The sequence below is a fragment of the Acromyrmex echinatior genome, chromosome 1 (genome assembly GCF_024713525.1).
Source record: "Acromyrmex echinatior isolate Ae372 chromosome 1, ASM2471352v2, whole genome shotgun sequence".
NCBI lineage: Eukaryota > Metazoa > Arthropoda > Insecta > Hymenoptera > Formicidae > Acromyrmex > Acromyrmex echinatior.
In genome coordinates, this window is record NC_141852.1 from 9,123,547 (window position 1) to 9,144,738 (window position 21,192).

At 30.8% G+C, this 21,192-nt stretch overlaps 1 protein-coding gene and 1 long non-coding RNA gene across 2 annotated transcripts in view; one reads left to right on the forward strand and one right to left on the reverse strand.

Annotated features, from left to right (window-relative positions):
* LOC105146594 (beta-1,4-glucuronyltransferase 1) overlaps positions 1–21,192 on the forward strand; it is a 60,203-nt gene that overhangs the window by 22,870 nt on the left and 16,141 nt on the right. The window lies entirely within an intron of this gene.
* On the reverse strand, positions 3,039–12,982 carry LOC147910943 (uncharacterized). Its single transcript, XR_015544976.1, has 2 exons — positions 12,083–12,982; positions 3,039–11,463 (listed from the first exon to the last, which is right to left on the reverse strand). It is a non-coding gene; the product is annotated as an uncharacterized LOC147910943 (long non-coding RNA).

Sequence of the window (21,192 nt, forward strand, 5' to 3'; positions counted from 1 at the left end):
TTTTGTTAGTACAAAGCGTCAAAGTATTTTATTTCACTTGTGGCTTTTATCTATAACACCTGCATGCAATAATTATGTGTAATTATATGTATTTGTTAATGAGACTATTGTTACTACGTGAATCATCGGCCGAATGGATAAAATATAAAACTACGACAGAAATATCAGACAGAGTTCTGTGAGAATTATAGATAATTTTACACTTTGTGATATTACTGAATATTTTTTCCGCTTCAGTTATATTATAAAATAAGTATCATCTTCCGTTATGCAGTTTAATTTGAAATTTTTTTTAACTTCTTTGTTTAATTAAGATTAAAAGTAAATAATTAAAAGCAATTATATAAATATAAAACGTGATAGAAGTGTAAAACAGAATTCTATGATAGAGTTATTATACGGAGAACTTCGTTCTTAAGTTATAAAGTTGTTGTTAAGTTAATTTATAAATAAAGTTATCTGATAAGATTATCCGGGAAACATCTATAAATCCTTTTGACGAGAGATCCGCCGATCTTTCTTTTGGCTCTCATGGGAGAACAGCGGTTTCCTCTTTAGTTACACAAGAGCTAATTCATGGGGGATGGAACACATTTGTAGGGGTGGGTAGGGGTGAGCGACCGGTCAGAGTGCTTCTTGGCTAGAGAGGGTACGTCGTAAGGACGCAAAGGCGCCGCAATCGATATCCACGATGGAATAACAGCGGCGTGGCATCACGATGGAATGCCTCTGCAGTATTAATGTGAGTAACACAATCCGAATTTTCCCTGTCGAGAAGCGCCGAATTTTAATCGTACCGATTTCTAGCGCGTCGGATTTTTCGAGAGATTTACAAGCAATTTCGCGAAACGATTCTCCGGGTGTCGACATAGGTATACGTTTAACTTGACTCATCTCGGCTCGTGCATTTTTTTTTCATCATATTGAAGAACCTGTTACTTACAATTAATTGAAAATAACTTTCTTGTCTATTAATCTCGATTTTTCTGTGGATTGTGTAAGCGCGATTTACATTTGAGTCATTTAAGAGGGAATTGCTTTTTATAATTGCTTTTAATAATTACTTGTGAAATAAGCAAACGTATACGTAATTGAATACAAACGTACAGCATCGATATTTTATCAGCTATTTTACTAATACCTTGACCTAACAGACATTTGTAGAAATGACACATATGTTAATGAATGATTGTGCAACCATCGATACGTGTCGCTTCGATAAAAAGGCACGTTTTTTCTCGCACGCGCGTGTTTTTCATATTATTCACGATGGAATTGTCAGATGAGAAGTTTTCTGTGCGTTTGTCGTTACTGTTAAATTTATAATTATACATGCATCCAATTTGAGTCATTCTTAATCGTTTCTATATTGGATAGGGCGCCACTGTTTCCTATTCAATATATCGTTAATACATTGACATTATGAATACAATAATATTAATTTAATTAAAACGATAGAGTTAAACAATTTAATTCAAGAAAATGTTGCTATTAAATTTACTTCAATTTAGTTCATTATTTGCTAAATGCATACATTAATATGGACGATGCTTACTTTGAAATTAATCACAGAAATGGATTGATTTACATTTTGATAACATAGTTAAAAATAACAAAATATTATTTAACTTAAGAAATTCAGTTATTATCGCTTCTTTGATATCTATCTTATAACTATCTGATAAGCTAAATATATTTTTATAATATTCTGCGTTTTCTATGTGAGTATTTATAGTTAATCTCAAAATTAAAGATATTACTTTTTCAATAAAAATCATTAATACAAATATTTGATAAGAATTATCTACAAGTAACTACGTTAAACATAAAACACAAGACATGTGTAAACATTTTAAAAAATTGTAAGTAAATATTTTCATTCTTAAAATTTTTGTTTTACAATCATATATGATTGTCTAAGATATTTGATTTCTATTTAGCTAGTAAGTGTAGTTCTTATTTAATAAAGTCCAACAGATTTTTCTTATTTATTTATACCAGGTCTGTCTAATTTGAGTTCCGCAGCTAAAACGCAATCGATGCAAAAAAATTCATTGTGAGTAAGATTTTAAGAACAATAAAGTGTTGATAAACGTCATTCAGATGCATCTATCATACTTAATATTTTTAAAAAATGAACGAATAAGGATAGTAGGTTAACCATAGCCTGGTGCTATGACTTATTTAGTGACGACTCTTATAATACCTACAATATTTCATTCCTCTAAAGAGGAATTTTACCTCAGTGTTATAAATTTAAATGTTATGAGTTTAGTTCCCTCACGTCCAATCTCGATAAAACTAGGCCCATTCGACGCGTTTTTGCATGAAACAAGCAAAAAGAAGCATTGTTCCTTGCGAAGCGAATGTTTGTCATTAAAATGTATTTTTATAAAAGTTTTATTAATATGTAGCCATAGATGTAGCTTAAAATACATTAATCTTTATTTTAATAATCTTAATCAAATTACCTCATATCATTAGTTACCTTATCCCGGGGCTACGGAGTTGACTCAGATGGAATGCATTAGAAGGATTCATTTTTTTCATATTAGTTATTAGTTTCTTCTTATTATTAAGATATTATTAGATAATCAAATGTATGCAGTAACTGGTGTAGAATTCATTCAATAAGTTTCTTAATTTAGTTTGTAAAAATTCGAAACTGAAGAATGAGTCTACTAGACTCCCGGTCTCCTCTATGTTATATAACACTGTATACTTTGAAGCGTTCGTTGAAATCATTGCAAGCATCTGGAGAAATTCAGTTTACTCCGTATATATTCAGAGACGTTCGTTAAAATCAAGGCAAGTATGTTGTAAATAAAAATGTTGTACTCATTTGTATTCAGAGATGTTTGTTTAAATCGATGCAAATAGCTAAATAAAGAGATTCCTCCATTCCCTTCCATTCTGTCTGCGGGATTCGAGAACAATCTGTACATTTATCGCGAATACTTGCGATGGCATACAAAAGAATTCATTTATCCAAAACGAGCAAAAGCAGAAAAGTTTGAGCATCTCGCATAAAAATGTGAATATTACTATGTCGCATAAATATACTATCGTTAAATGTGCTGTCACGGTTGAGTGAGCGAGTTGTAGAGAGAGAAACAAAGAATAAAATTCCCGCAACTTCGTTGCGTCTTGTGTTTCCTCGTTCGTGCCTTCGCGAATGAATTCGCGATTCGTCGTCGTCACTATGAATTCGCGTTTCTGAAACCACGAATCATTCCTTCGTGACTGTCTGCGAAGATCCGACGAAGTTTAATCGCTATCTGGAAGAAAGTTGCGGAGAGAAAATCTGTGAAGTTAGCACGACAGTTTATTAATATAAAAAAATAATAACAGTTCCAGTAACATTTTTTTATACTAATATATTATAGTTTTACTTCCTTATAAAAATAAAAAAAATTTCGCTTTTTTTATACTAAATTATTATTTTTTATACTAAAAAACTAAAATTGAAAATGAAACATACTAACTTCGCGAATCTAGAACGACACTTCTTCTCTAAAGTACAAGAAAAATATAAATATTTCCACTTTTAACTGTAGTTCTCGTTAATACTCGAGTTCCATTAATATATTCTCTATATAAATATGAATCAATGGATAGTCACTAATTACCCAGTGGCATACTTGGCACTGATAATCGGCGAAGTTCAACTAAAAAAGGAAGAATATTGCATTATATTGAGCATTATATAACTAAACTGATATTTGCACGTTAATTTCAATATTTCAATACGAATATTCATTGAATTTAAGCACAAAAACAAAGTTAATTAGATCACAATAATAAAGATTAGCTAGGGATTTCACATTTAATTCACTGATTACGAGTGGCGTACTTGGCACCGATATCAGTGATTATCCACTGATTCAGATTTAGAGAGTATGTAATTTGAAAACAAAATTATCAATTTTAATACACTTTAAATAGAAGACATGGAGAAAAAGTGTCGTGCTAAATTCGCGAAGTGAGCTTCAATTTTGGTTTTTGCGATAATTTATCGCAATTCTAGTGACAGTTCTCATTCTAGCAGAGTTTTTGTGCTCCGAAATTATTTTTAAATGGAGTTTCGGCTGTCATTTTTAATTAGTTTTTTAATACCTGAATCCAGTATGACATTTGGATAAAAAATGTAATAATATTTATTGTTTTGATGAGACTCGATGTCCGAAGTATGAACAGCTTAATAACGTTACAATGATCATTATATCAGAAAGTTTGATGACATTACTGTTACTATTCTCAGATGACCGAATTTTGATAACGATTTACATAGAGCATTGATAAGGATTCGAAACGTTTGCGATTTAAGATTATAATTATGTTAATTTAAAGAAACCAATTTTCGCATTGTCATCTTGTGTTGGCTCGAATCGGTATTATTTAATTGTATTGATTTATTGTTTTCTTGTTATCTTAGAGGGAAAAGTGTCGTGTTAGATTCATGAAATTAACACGCTATATTTTCAATTTTGATTTTTTAATATAAGAAATAGAACTTTTTTTATAAGAACCTATGAAACTAGGAAAAGTATTACTGAAACTATCATTATTATTTTTTTCATATTAATAGATTTTTTTATGTTAATAGTTAGTAGTGAAACTTTATAGATTTGTATTCAATGATATTTGCATGATTTTTTGCCGCATTTTAACACAATTTTATATATTGGAATTCTTTTTTTTATTTATATATTTATTTATATATTTTATTAGTTCATGAACTGTCATACATTTATAAATAAATTTATATAGATAAATACTTACTGACTTGTCGATATTGGTGAAATATGTATACAGCAATATGTACATGTTTATTTTATCGTTTTTAACATAATTTTTTTAGATTGGAACTACATATTTTATTGCTCGAAATATAAACGTTTCATATACATTTCTTTTTATCTATTATTAGTAACGCTTTATCTAAATTACACAACTGGCAGTATTTAATAAAAATTCTATAATTTTAACGAAAAGAAATCGATACATGCATCATCTACTGTTTGTTTATGATAAAACTATTCATCTGAAGATTAAACGGATAATGGTCCCTCAAATGAAACTATGTCTGCCTGACTGACCCCCAACTTAATCAAATCTTAATGAATAAATTATATAATAATTTTATTTAGATAAAAAAAAATTGAAATTGTTTGAAAATAATAGCACATAAATCGAAGATATATTTTGCATAGCTAGATAGTAGCGTAATTTTGCAATTTTAAACGACTTAGGGATGAATACGACTGTTTGCTCCAAGAGGGAAGTAGTGCCTTAAGAGATGCGAAAATTGAAACTATGTGAATATGAAAGCGCATAAATAGTGAATAAATCCTATGTATTTGATTTCCCAAATCAGTTGTTATTAACACGTGGGGGGGGGGGGGCTGACTGATAGTCTACTCAGTCCTCTCCCCAAAAAAATTTTTTTTTAGCTAAATATGAACGCAAAAATTTTTTTTGTGGATTTGAGAGCGCATAAATCACGCCTTATTATATAAATTTCATTAAGATTTGGTTAAATGAGAGGGGGAGGGGGGGCAGTTAAGTAAATGTAATGAAACTTTACGAAGGAATCTACCAATTTTCAACGTATTGTCAAACTGATATTAAAGATTGTACAACAGCTCTTAACACAAAGAAGTCGGTTTTATGTATTTGGACGAAAGAAAAAGTTTTGACACTTGAAGAAAATTCTGAGAAAGATCTCAAAGAAAATTCATGTTTACGTTTGTGCGTCTTTCTAAGGAAACTTTTGTCAGCCATAAACCATTCTTTGTGGAAACCATACTGAGAAATTGAAATATTTATGTGAAGTTTACTACACTCACATTTTTTTCAACATACGTCTCTTTGTTTGCGTGACATTACGTCCAACAAACAACTTGTTCAACGTTGATCTAAATACGACATGCATAACTTTTAGATAAGAAAGGATCCTGCTGTTTACATTGACGTTTATCTGAGAAAAAAATTTATGTGTTTGTTGAAAATTGGAAAAAGGCGGAATGTATAAATGCAAATTGGGGAAGATAAGTATGTTAAAGCCCGTTATTTCACTCGCAACCTTGAGACGATTTCCTCATCTGAGCGTTTACCGTTAAAAGGCGCACGACGGGAGGCGCGTGCCTTAAAGTCAGATAGCTGTACTTAATGCAGTAACGCGAATATGGGCTTTCCTATCACCAGCGATTTACACGTCTTGAGTTGAATGGGCGACGCTAGGTATTCATCGTGACAATAAGTGAGTCACTAAACGTTACGACATGTGCCTCAAGATTGGGTAAACCCATTAACGTTAAAGCTTTTAATCCATTGAGTGAAATCACCTTCTTGGAATTCTAATTTCGATGGAATTAATAGTTTCATTTGAAGGAGATGAGTGCTGCGGAAATGGTTTCGAAGCGAAAGTGCTAAAGGACTCCGAAGACTTACGAGAATGCTGACGTCAAATCAGCATTATGGATTCAATGTTACGTTTGTACAAACGAGCCTGACCAGTTGAATATACATATAGAAGTATCTTTATACAACGGGATATATTTGGTTAAGGTTTGGATATAAGGATTAACACAATTTCTCTAGATTCCGCAGAAGAATCTAATATTTTCGAAGAAATATAATAAATTTATATCTGTTTTAATACCCTAAGAAAAATTACTAAATCTTAATAGATATTTTTATGAATAATACATTTACAAATAAACATTTACTTATAGTAAATATAAATATTTACTTAGTAAAAAAAATATAGTTAAATTAATGGTTTTCATACAAATTAATAGATATTTACATTTAGTAAAATATTTACTTAGGACTACGAGTATTCAACAACAAACAAATATTTATTAAAATTTAGTATTCTGTTTTTCAGTATTTATATTATATTTACTTTAAAGTAATAAATATTTATTATATTTTAGAATTTTTATATATATTTTATTTAAAATTCTATAATATTTGTATTTATTCATATCGGTCATTATAATGTAGGTCATTGTAATGAACACTGGTATAAAATGAAATTGCAGGCAGCTCATAAAATATAAGTTAAACTACACAGAACAAAAGATTTGTTTGGACTCGAAAATTCTATTTACATTTGTTTCATTGAAACAAATTTAATTTTAAATGAAACATATTTTGTTTAGTTTTAATGAAAATAGTCACATTCTTAATTTAAGTCCATTTGGTTGGACTATTTAAATTTGACTTAAAAAAACTTTTTCTCTATGTATATCGACGATTTAAAACATCGAAATTATAAAAAGAACCGAAAAATCAATTTAAAATAGACATTTGATATTCATAAAACATCGATACAATAGGTCCATTCTTTTTCGAAGAATTTTGAACTAGTTCTGAAATAGTGTAATAAATTAGAATGAAACAAACTATAACTTTCACTTTAACTTATTGTTTACCAATGTACATCAATTCAGAATGTACACCAGTTTTTTTCTTGGAGTGGAAAAAGAACAGACCTATAATACACAATATATAACATTTGGAATGTAATTACGTAAAAAATAATTATGAAATAATTTTAATGCTTCAAGACTAAGCCACGATGCAATATTCCTCCTCGCTTGTAAGCGAAAGTGGCGAATCCCGGGTTTCAAGAGATCGAGCGTAACGCGATTGATAACAGTTGCTATCACTTCGCAAGCGATGAACCGCGGCTCACTTCTGGATCGAGTGAAGTCGTGCGGACGACCGCGATCGAGAAACCGTGAACTTGCACATTAGAATTTGCACAGCTTCCCTATCGCCGGGAAAACACCTCAACCGCGACAACGACGGCGACGGTGACGATGACGGCGAGTGCGGCTTGCAGGCTCAAGGTTGTCGCGACGGACTTTCCGCCGAACCGGTTTCCAGCCGCGACATTAGACATACGTGACTTTCCACTATGAGTACACGAGCGTGAACTTCCGCGAGGCCGGACTGCATCGACTCCTACGAGTTCGACACGAATCGAGTTTAATGTCCGTAAGAAGGAATCTGATAAGGAAGAGAGAAACCGCTCTGAACCTCGAGAGGTATCAAGATTTTTTTTATCTTAGACACAAGCATGACGGAGATCACGTCTTCCGCAAACGACAGTGAAATTACACGTTGAACTTTTAATGCCTATTCTAATGATTTGATTTTATCATTTACGACATTCCGATGGCAAATAGATTTATATAGCTTCTTTACTACAAGACCGACACACTTTAACGCGATTTTCGAGTTATTACCATGAATGAGTAAACGTTACCCTTATTAATTATAAAAAATGTGCTAATTTAACTCCATAAAAAACTTTACAAATTAAAGACCACATTAAAAATGATTTTTAAAAAATCATCAGAACTCAAAATGATTTTTTACATAGGATTTATGCACTATTTATGCGCTTTCATATTCATATAGTTTCAATTTTTGCGCTGCAATCCTTAAGGGACTTCCCTCTTGGAGCAAACATTCATATTCATCTCTAAATTGTTTAAAATTGTAAAATTATACTATCTAAGTATGCAAAATATATCTTCGATTTATGTGCTACTATTTCCAAGCAATTTCGATTTTTGCGGTGCAACCTTGAGGGACTTCCCTCTTGGAGCAAACAGTCATATTCATCCCTAAGTTATTTAAAATTGCAAAGTGACGCTATCTAACTGTGCAAAATATATTTTCGATTTTTGCGCTAAATCCTGTGTATTTGATTTTTCAAATCGGTTGTTGTTAATACATGGAAGGGCTGACTGATAGCTTACTCTATTACGACTGATAGCCGCCCCTCCCAAATTTTTTTTGCGGATTTTGAGAGCGCATAAATAGCGCATTGTATAATTTATTCATTAAAAATTGATTAAGTGGGGGGGGGGGATAGCTAGCCATAGTTTCATTTGAGGGACCATCATCCATTTGTCTTCAGAGATGAATAGTTTTATCATAAACAAACAGTAGGTGGTGCATATATCGATTTCTCTTCTAAAAATTATAGAATTTTTATCAAATACTGTGCGAGTTGTGTAATTTAGATAAAGCGTTTTACTGATAATACAATAAAAAGAAGTGCGTGTGAAATGCCCAGCTAAGCAGACGTTTTCAGATCATTAATTTCAGTGATAAAATTATGTCATGAACTTATAATATTAATCTGAATTTTCTTTATTTTTATGTATATATAGCAATGAAAATTTCTTCAGATTGCTCTTCTACTGACTTTTCTTTTTTTATGACAATTATTAAAATCAATAAATTAATATTACTTTGTGCGTTATAAATCGACTTATAAAATATATATAGTTTAAATAAGTTTATTACAATTTTTTAAGATTAAATTTGGGAAATTTAGAGGGATTATTAATATTCCAGATTGATTGCGTTGAAAATCCGACAATCGTATCGACACGCAATCATTTCTGAAATTAATTTATTTAAATGAATATATATAATAGTTCAACATCTTAACATTCAAACCATAATGGCGCTTCGTGTTTAAAATAATATATAAATAATAAATTCTCCATTGTACTTTAATATGCCTTGTCATTTAATTTTTTCATGTTTGCGAACAATTTGCTCGAAGACCATCCGCGTCAGGCGTTTCTTCCCGCCTTCCTACTTTTTCCTCCGCACAATCGTGCAGCATAAATAAAGGTGTGCCCTGCACAAACGGGTGCGTGACTTGTTCCGTCAATTTCATGATTAAGGGGAGCGCTAAGTAACGCGCGTCCTAGATTTTTTAATTAAAGGGGTGTAACCCGCGCCGTACACGGGGGCATATACGTTTACGTGATATCGTCCACGGGTAACCACTCAGTGTAGATGATTGCGTTTATTGTTACCGATGTGTGACCGCTTCTCGACGATCAGGAAAACTAGGGATCGTCGTAATTAGCGAAGTAATCTCTCGCGTGTGCGTGTAATACCTCCGTGTACCGCGCGTGACGATTTATCGTTGTAATTTTGCAATGGTAAACGAGACCACGAATACGACAAGCGGTTACGCAAGTTGTACACTTCATTAATAGAGCTCTGCTATGTGGCGTCGATTTATGTACGCTCGGAAACGACGTGATTTTACGCAAAAATCACTCGAACAATTTTCCGCCTCGACAAAGAAATGAATAATAAAGACTTTCACACAATAGCAAATTTATTTAATACTTTTTGTATCATGTTAGATCTATATGTATGTATGTGTTGTATAGTCAAAGTTAACTTAGTGAATGTATATTGAGTTAAATGTATACACTTATTGTACAGCGAGAAAAAAAATTATTAACTTGACTAAATACATTTAGTTCGTAATGATTATTTAGTTAAAATATTTACATATTAAATTAACAAAATTTTGTAATTTAAAACATGTTATTTGTTTGAATTAACGAATATCTAGTTGAACAAATATTTGCTTCACAGTTCGTGACTGCTATATTTAGTTGAACCAATTAATATTTTTTTTAAACATTAACTTTTTTTTCTCAGTGTAGTCTGCTGTAGTCAATGTATACATTTACTAAAATTAATACTTTGACTGTGATATATATACAATTATATACTCTCTAAAACTTTTAGGATGAATCTCTGAAGAATGAAATTTCACTCTTAAAGAGAAGAAAATTAAGCCATCTTTTTTAAAGCTGGCTCAATTTTTACTTGAGAATGAGATTCTATTCCAAGGCATTTAGAGAGTAGATTACACTCAAATTACATAAATTGCTTATCATATATACAATTATTGTTTGCTTTGTTATTACATTATTTGGATTACTTTATTGTATTATCAACGTAATTTCAAAGTTAAATTATATTATTAGTTAAAATTTTGAGGTAAATCTTATGTTCAATTTTTTAATTTTTTGTAGTTAAATGTTTTATCTATCAATGAGAGACGAGGAGCAACGACAATGTGTGGCGTCACAAAAATTTCGCGCTTATTCACGTGTATCGAAGGTGAGAAAAAGAGAAATAATCGCCATTAATTTTCTCGAAGGTGAAAAAAAGAGGTAACAATAAAGAAAAATAAGAATACATGGGTTTTTTGTTGTAATGATCGCGAACGCGATTCAGAAGCCGGAAAGTTCGATTGAACACGCGCAAGAAAAACGTTATAAAAAAGATTAGATTATTATTATACTAGATCAAAAGGCGGAAAACCGGATTACCTTGAGAAGCCGGCATAAAGTCTAGCTCCTAAATATAGAGCAGCTGCACTTGCACGCATAGGCGTTACCTTACTCGATGAGACGAATTGATTGATGATATGATGTACTTCGCATCTCGAACAGTATCTCAAATCATTCGCATTAGCGTTGTATCTCTTTATTTTGTTAAATTCCGTTTAACATTCCAGTCATGTTTCTTCATTTTCCTTATTTCTTCCGCAATCTTCGCGCGTCATTAAATAACGATAAAGTTAATCTTAAATTTGCTAAGCCGTTGAATTTCCTGAGCGTAAATAAAAGGTACGTTTATCATTTTTCTTCGATAGTGATGAAATAAATGGACATTTTCAATATTATAATTTATATGCTGAAAAAAGAATCTAATAATGTCTATCAAATATTAAGCGAAATAATTTCAATTAAATATTTAAAAAGGTATAGTTATTTATATTAACTCTGACTTGTCACAAAACTGGAAATTACAGAGATGTCAAGAAAATTGAAACAATTATCTAGGAAATCTAGGAAAAATCAGGGAATTTTGCAAAATTTAATTTTCCGGAAAATTAAAATTCTGTGCTTTAAAAAAGTGCAGCAGTGCAAGCAGTGTCAGTAACATTAATAGTAATTTATATTGCTACGTTAAATTAATCTCTTAACAAAATATTTAATGGTTTTTAAATTAGGATAAAAATATAAATTTCAAAATATTGAAAGCACCAGGGAAAATTATGAAATTGTCTGGAAATCAAAGAAAAGTTAAGTTGGAATTTTAGGTTGAGAAATTTGAAGAAATTTGAAACAATATAGGCCGAACATTATTTGATTGAAATTGTTTCACTCAACTTTAATGGCTACTATCATATTCTTTTTTCAGTGTAGTAACAAATTTTAATATTTACAAGCCTGCTTTTTTTCTCGATTAATCTCTGATTTTGTTCGGAGAAGGAGAAATTCTTCTTTCCTCCAGAAGAACGACCCTGTTGAATGTACTCGTTAACGATCGAAAGCACGGCAAGCTCGCGCGCGGATACGAATGATTCGTCTCGAGGAGGAGCCTTATTACGGGCACGAAAGTCGATCGATCTCGATGGTCGGAAATCAAACTGTCGGAGAGCTCGCGAATATGCGCTCACCACAAATCACAAATCGTTTACGGAATTATCGTGGATCGGTACGTGACGGTACGGCTATACGTAGCCCGCGGCTTGCCGTTGTTTGGCCGTTAAATGTCGATCGCTCTTGAGGTAGATTTGCACGCACGATGCTAATAATAAGCCTATCAATTCGCGCGCTGTTTTGACTTCTATCCGCGAATTCGATCCGATTATTTGAAAACACGAATGTTCCGCACTCACTTGCATTTAGCGAGTAAAACACTTGGATTTCACATCGGGAAAGTTATTCGAGTTCTCTTCGCATCGGAAAAAATGATTTTGCTGAAACATCTAAAAATTTAGCTAATATAAATCTGCAATGCTGCAAAAAATTTTGATATTCTAACAACTAGTTTAAGTGTTCTGCATAATTATTTTGATAGTTCCACAAAATAATTTTCAGATTTATATCCAACTAAATTTTTAAATACTTCCACCACCAGCTACCAGCAAATCTGTTCTTTCCGTGTATTTGTCGTTGATGTTTGTTCCACGGAGAATCACGGACGTACAAATAAAAACATATTTCGTGTCTCAATAAATTATCTATTCAACGAGTTTTGCATATCTTATCATTTTACGTCACAGTAGAATTTTTTTATTATGATATTTGATAATACATGATACAACATTGTGAAATATGCTTAAATAAGATTACATTCTATATATAAGTATTGTAATAAATAGGAGCATTTTTTTGTTTTACATTGTTATACAACTATTTAGAATTTTATATTAGATGATTTAGTTTTTACAAGTGTTATTATATAAAATGCTATTGTATATATATATATATATATATATATATATATATATATATAATTCTATTTCCTCATAAATTTTAATTATATATTTATTAATGATTGATGTGTATGTCTTACAAGCATTCAGAAGAAATAAAAAATCAATTACGTGGATTATATTCATTATAGCCATTGCTATTTATTGTAATAATTATTAATTTATTTATAGCCTCCTGTTTCTTTCAGAATAGAAATTGCATTTAAAAAATTACTGTACGTATATCTGATCTAATAAAAATACTTCTAATAAAAATCTTATTCCATTGATATTCATATAATAATATAAAATGTATTTAGAAAATTTTTTTACTTTTTCAATATTATATACGAGAACAATTTGTGGTAATTCTACTGAAATTTAATTTATCGTTATAAAGGGATTGGCGGCACGTGGGAGCACGGAACAGTGACGCTTTCGTGTCGATGAAAAGCAGATAAAAGGTTTCGTCACGATCAAGTTGACGAGAGAAGCATATTGCATGGCGGCAGATCGACGCAGCTTTATTGCGAGTTTATCGTATCCGAGAGATTTATGTGTCGGACGCGATAAGTGAACGTGAGTGCTCTGCCTCCTATAAAGTAATTACGAAGAAAACCTATTTGCGCGCTCGCTCTCACAATCCTGTCGTATATTCGAAGGGATTAACGCCAATTATTTTGCAAAAATACATCTCACCACGTAATAGTCAGTGATAATTAACAGCTGCACGAATCGTCTTTGTGATGCACATCCATCACTCTAACGTTTCCGTGACGTCGAACACAACTGTTGGATCATCGTGGTATAAAATGAAAGATCACTATCAATCAAAATTCAGTGGTCAAAATTCAGGGCCTGCAGACAAAATTGGGAAGCAAGGAAATGTCAAGGAAATTTTATAAAAATTAAAATTTTTTACTTTTAAAGAAGTTTAATACATGTATCTCACACGCAGTTTTGTAATACTACCAACTTAACAATTAAGAATGCAAACAATGTCAGCAATATTAATAGTAATTTACATTGCAATAGTAATTTAAATTGCTTTCTCAACAAAATATATAAATTTCTAAATTAGAATGGAAATACAAAAAATTTTAAATATATTATTGAAAGCAGAGAAAATCATGAAATTTTGTTTGGAAATTAAAAAAAAGAATAGAATTTTAGGATGAAAAGTTTATGATAATTTCAAAATTAAGAATTGAAAGTCATAAATAAAATGCTTAGAATGTCGAAATATGTAGTGAACAAATGTGTAAAGAGTTTTAGATTACACTTGGCTGAATTAGACATTAGTATTTCGTAATTAATGTCGCTTCCGTGATTGCAGCTGCTGTCCAATTTTTCGAGAAACGTATTTCGGTCGAAAGTCTCGGCATAGTCAGGTACGCGAGAGAGAACTCTCTTTCTTTTCATTCAGCTTTACTTGATCGTACATCCCATCGATCGCATTCGGCTCGCATATCGCGTGCACCATAGTAATATAAATAATTTAGCCAGAAACTGTCACACGTAAGTTAAGACGCCCACAATGTCACTCTTTATCGCGCGTATGAAACGCAGCAGAACTCACATTATCATCGTGCGATGTGATCTGAGCTATCGCCGAATTATGCGATTCATAGTTTGTGATTTACATAAAATATATGAATAAGCAAATTCGTGTTTGTTGTTTATTATTCGTATCCTACCGATTTGTCTGCGATCTACTGATTCGTATACTGAGAAAAAATATGTTAAATTTTAATAAATATATTTGTTCGAATAGTATCAACTTAACATTTATTTTCGATAAATAAATATTTACCAAATAAAAAAATGATGATTATCAAATTAATGGTCTTGTATCAAATAAATATATACTCTCTAAATTCTTTGAAGTGGAATCTCACTCTAAAGAATGAAAATTGGATCGGTCTTAAAAAAAGATTTCAATCTTTAAGAGTGAGATTTTTTTACCCTTCAGAATGAGATTTACTTTAAAAGATTTTTACTTTAAAAGTTTTAGAGTATGTTTATATTTATTAATAAATAAAAGTCCGTTAGTATAATACTACTCAAATGAATATTTATTAAAATTTAGTACATTTTTCTCTCAGTATATTGATTTTTTTAGCTATACTGTACACACGATAAATCGTGAATCGCAAATAATGTACAGAAAGAATCATATTGGCGAACGATGAATTTTTATGAATTTATTATAAATCAGAAATTACAAAATTGAATCGCGTAGAATCTGAAATTAGTTTAATCCTTCATCGGCAACTGAGATTTGAAAAAGCACTATTTTGATTTTAAATTTTTATAGATAAATTTAAATCTGTAAAAAATAAGTAAAAATATACAATCCAACTTTTATGATGATAAAAACTCATTGTATATTTAAAGCTTTGACAATATATCACAATTTTTTTAGATTTTTATATAATCTAGAACAATACAAAAATTTGTTCTGTTTCTCAAAGAGATCTCTATTATTGCGATAAAAGAGTTAAAAATCATATTATCGGCGGAGAATTAAATCTTCGGAGCTGACTTGGGTTGGAGTATTCAATTATATTCTTTATGTAACAATTGCAAATTTGAATTATTAAAATACACTTAATATTCTTTCTTTTTTTATACTATAAATTATGTCATTTAAATTTCTTGAAATTAATTAGTACTTTTATATATAAATTGGATCTTACAGAGCTGAGCTTACTTACTCAGCATCAGTAACTATGCTACAGATTTAGATGTCGGCTTTGGAAGGTTAAACGAGTTAATTCTAAGTAGAATCGTAAGGTTCGTAATTTATTCTCGTAAGAACTTATGACAGAAGTTGTAATTCTATGCGTATCGTAAGATGTACGATCATTCGTGAATATCTATGATTTCTCGTAAATCTTACAACTAGCAAGAAGTTGTCTGTACTGCATAAAGTTATAAGCATTCCAGACATAAGCTCTTATGGGAACAAGTTACAAGCCTTATGATTTTTTCCTTAGAATTGACCTATTAATCTCATCTTGATCAGCTTTATGCTGTTGTTTTGCTCGCCGAGATGAGAAATGTCACATCGCGACCGATCGTGACGCCAGTGTGAAAATTACTTGTCCACTCGGCCGTGCGTCGTGATCCCGCCAATTTAACGTGTATTAAACTAAATTAAGTCACGTTCGACGAGAACGGCGATTAATTGACTTCTACCGCTACATATATACGTATCAGTATCGCAATAAATTAGCCGCTTTAATTAAATGCCCAAGATTTACTGCGAGAGAGGCTCGGATAACGGCGTCGTTTATCGGCGCATGCGATCGTATGTTTAACGAAATAGCAGTAGACGTGGAACGAAGTGTCCGTGATACTCGCGGAAGATCTCCTCCTTGCTGCTGGCGATTTTTGTACTGGCACGACGAGTAACGTGAACGCCGTGGACTTGTCGCCACGGTCGACGAACCCGATGCCAAGAGGGTAAGAATGTGCTTCCTCGATGCGACCGTTGATACGCATGATTCATCGGGCCTAATTGTTATATCGAACAAACGTGGCGATGGCGACGACGGGCGCGAATGCGAAAACGCATGCTCTAATTCCTCTTAGAGGAAATTTTAATGAGTGAATTGAGCATGAAGGGGCGAAGGATAGAGGTAATCGCTTTACTAGTTTCAACTTTGTGATTGAAATTAATTTCAATTTATTTGCGCGAAGCTTCGCAAGAGTTACATATTTACACTGAGAAAAAGTGATTGCAATTACCATATTACTTAACTATTAGGTGTTGGAATTAATTCGTAGCGTTTTTTAATGAAAGAATGTTATTTATTTCACATGAGCATTAAAAAAAGTACATTAGTGAAAGTACTTCCCATCTCTTGTAAAACGCTACGAATTAATTCCAACACCTAATATATTTTATCGTTTTTGCTAACTATATTTTTTAAGTAGAATTATAAATATAATTACATATGGAAAGAATGGTTTTGCTCTAAAAAAGTATTAAAAAATTTAGCTTATAGTATTAGATATTTAATAAAAATAAATATTTATTCAATAAAAACAGAAAATTTTATCAAATTAATGATTTTTTTCTATCAAATAAATAAATATTTAGACTTAGTATTATAGCAGCAATAACTATAAGAATGGAGTTTCTAACCATAATTATTTGACCATGCAATTATATCACAAATACTAAATTTTTTTCTCTCAGTGCACTATATTTTTCTTTGCTTCTGTAAGTTTTAGGTTTTCTTACTTCTTATTTAGTTTTCAACTTTCGACTTTCGTAAGCAATAGCTTCGACATTTGTTTGCTCTTATTTTTTACAACTCTCTTCATTACAAATACCTGGAAATTTGCTTCATTTCGTTCATCTGATTTTTTTCCACGGTGATTAAGCTTGTTCGTCGCTCAAATGAATGCATATATTTGAAAGCATTTTTAACGAAAGCGAATAAAATCACTCAATATCGTGAATATTTTACGTCATATTATTTGCGAATTTCATGCGAAATGGCGAGGGAAAATTGATTCATCGTCGTCACTGGCAAATTGATCCTTTTCCATATCAAATTTACACTTTCAATCGTTCAAACGACGCAGGAGGAACCTTCTGTGTTTATCTTTCCATTTCCAATATTTCAATGATAATACAATGATAAATCTTTGTACATATAAAATTATTTTTTAACTTTACATTTTAAAATAAAATAATGTATATATTTTTTATTTTAATAGAAAGTCAAAGAGTCTCTTAGTATAATATCTTAATTGGGTTTCTCCAAGAATTTGGAGTAAAACTTCATATGTATGACACAACGGATATTCCGAAGCTGAAAGTACAATTTTACGATATGTGGATATTTCGTTCCATTTGTATTTTTGCAAGGAAATATCGCGTTACGATCTTATGCGGTATAAATTGCGAGAAATTAAATAACGCCTGTGTCGCGCGGTGTTTGCGTGACAACGTTGCTTTCAATGCTTATCATAATGATCGTAAGCGAGTGATTCACCTGCGATGCAACTTACTTAATAGTTAAAAATAATTTAAAGATTATTTTATCGCGTAGCACGTGGCAAATTATGCGTTAATAATGAGCGTGTGCAAGTTAGTGCTTGGCGGCACGGCTGATTCACAGCTGTGAAAGGCTGTCGGAGTTAGCCGAGGTCGGTTTTTCGCCAAACTTCGTTATTTTAGTCCCCCATTTATGCAACGCTGATAAGCTTCGGTGCCCACGCTATGCGAACGCAAAAGCTCAACTTTCGTCCATCGTTAAATATTTTCTAGCTTGATACAACGTAGCCGAAAAACAAGCTCATACACGAGTTAAACGCTCCTTTGCGTTTGTAACTGTAGCTTTTGATATTTTTTAAACTTGCCATGAGTTTAAAATAAAAGTGATTTGAGTTCTAAATCATAGTAACATTTTTTGAAAATCGTATAATTATGTTGAATAACACCAAGGATGAGTTATTGCAAACATGATGACTGGTAAAAGTTGTTTAACTCTTCTGCATGGATACGAATACTTACATCGAATTTAGGCATATGTTTTTGTACGAATTTTGTTTTGATGTCTCAGAAACCCTTTCAAATAACAAATAACAATTTTGCACAGATTTTATTTTGCACGTGTTTTCTTATTTAACCCATCAAAAAAAATCGAAATATCAAAAAACAAATGTCACGTATAACATTTTCTTTGAAATTTATTGATTGCAAAAAATTTGACTGTAATGACGAAATATATCTATGTACATTTCTGTAAAATATTATATACTATCTCATTAATTAATAAAGTAATAAAATAGATGGTTTATTTGCTAGGAATAAAATTTTATTTCGCTGTATATTTAAATAAGGATTTATTTCAGTTAAATAAATATTATATTTTATGAATAAATTTTTAATTTTTAAAATTTTATTTTTTCTCACAGTGTATTTTTTAGTGAGAACATTGTGAAACACGGTAGTGAAAAGAATGAAAAATTATGCATTTACAGAAAGATTAATTTTTCATTCATGTTACACTGAGAGAAAAATGTCAAACTATTGCGAAGCAAATGTTAACACTTACTTTTCTTTGATATTTATTATGAAAAAATTTAATTGTGATGATGAAAGGTATACATTTCTATGAAATATATCTCATTAATTGTTTAATTAATTAAAAAATTAATTAAAAACTAATTAAAAATAAAATAGATGACTTATTTCCTAGGAAAAGTTTATTTAATAAGCCATATTTAGTTAAGTAAAGATTTATTTTAAGTGAAATAAATACATTTTTCATAAATAAATTTTTAAGTATCTTTTTCTCAGTGTAATTACACAGAAAGAACGATTTTGTTGAAATATTTATTAATTAGCTATAAGATACAGATCTGACAATAATTTTTTTTTGTTGGATTATTAAAATAATTATATTGAACATTTAAACATTGATGACAATGTTGCAAAAAGTTGTAACATTCTAACAATCTGTGTCCTATTTATTATATATGTAATAATTATTTTGGTAGTTCAATAAAATTATTTTCAGATTTGTATTTAGCTAAATTTCTAGATACTTTAGCAAAACCATATAAGAACTGTTTCTCAAGACGTCTTTTTTATAATAAACTCAATCCTTTAAATGTTCGATAACTGAACTTATAATTAACGAGATTATTTGGAGCTAATATGATCTTGGCGAAATTCGAGTTTTGGACGCGAAGATGAGACACATATAAGGCGATGATTAACGAATTATTTCGACGCCGAGCTACTATCAATTTCGGTCACTGACGCCTACTTCCTGAAGCGACAGGAAGACCGAACGGATGCGCGTGGGTTTTCAAAATCCCAATGCCAGAACGATCGCGGATCGATAACGCGGATCGTCGGATGGGTCAACGAATTCTCGTTTGGAGAAAAATACGGCACCGTTTATTGTCGCTTCCGAAATCGATAAATTATCGATGTTACATCTATATGTCGTGGAAAATTTTGTGTTATGCATGCAGCGACATAAAGTAATTGAGACACTCGCACTATTGATATAAATGTTGTATCTTTATTTTCAGAAATTTGCGGAAACAATTTTCACGATAAAAAAATCACCAATGTTCGAAAGGATTATTTGAAAGGGAAACTTAGAAAATTAGAAAAAATTAGAAAGTTTAGAAAATTAGAAAAAAATTAAATTTGAATTAGGGCAATTAGTTTTACAGAGAAAAATCAGAAGTGTGCGTTATAATTGCTTGCAATAAAATATGAATTTTTTAACTCGATTAAGTGGAAATAAAACAGAGGATAAATAATTGATGTTGGAAAATATTTAAAAAAATATTTTTTTAGGGATTCATGTATTTTAAGATATTATTCAATTGTTTATTAATCCATTAAAATTGCTTTCGGTCGATTAAGCTTATTATGTTCAACTGATATTTATAACATTGATTTATTATTCATGCGATACACTGCCAGGCATCTCATTAGTCGGGCAAAATACCGTTCATCATCAATATAGGCAAGTCGAGTGGAGAGTGAAATTGTAATATGAACGCACAAGTAAATGTTCATGTTTTGCAATAAATGTTTGAATTTGTATATACATATATATATATATATATATATATATATATATCGTATGTAATACTATTATTATTATTAATGTTCTTATTCATCGTAGATATCTTGATTTTTGGGCAATCCGATGTTGCTTCATATACTAAGGTTGAAACGTGATTTATTATTCATGCAATATACAGGCACCTCATTAGTTGGACAATGCCATTCATCGTTTATGAATTAATATATGCGAGCTGAATAGAAAATATAATTCTAATATAAACATACAGTCAATGTTTATGTTTTGCAATAAATATTTGAATTTGTCTATTTATATTATATGTGCAATGCTTTTATTATAATATAATAATAATAATAATAATAATAATAATAATATTATTATTATTATGTTGTCATAATAATAATTTAAAAATAACATCACTAATTTCATAAGATTTATACGATATAATTCAAGAAGATTTAAAAGACCGAATTTGACAAATTTAATCTTTTAAATTTTCTC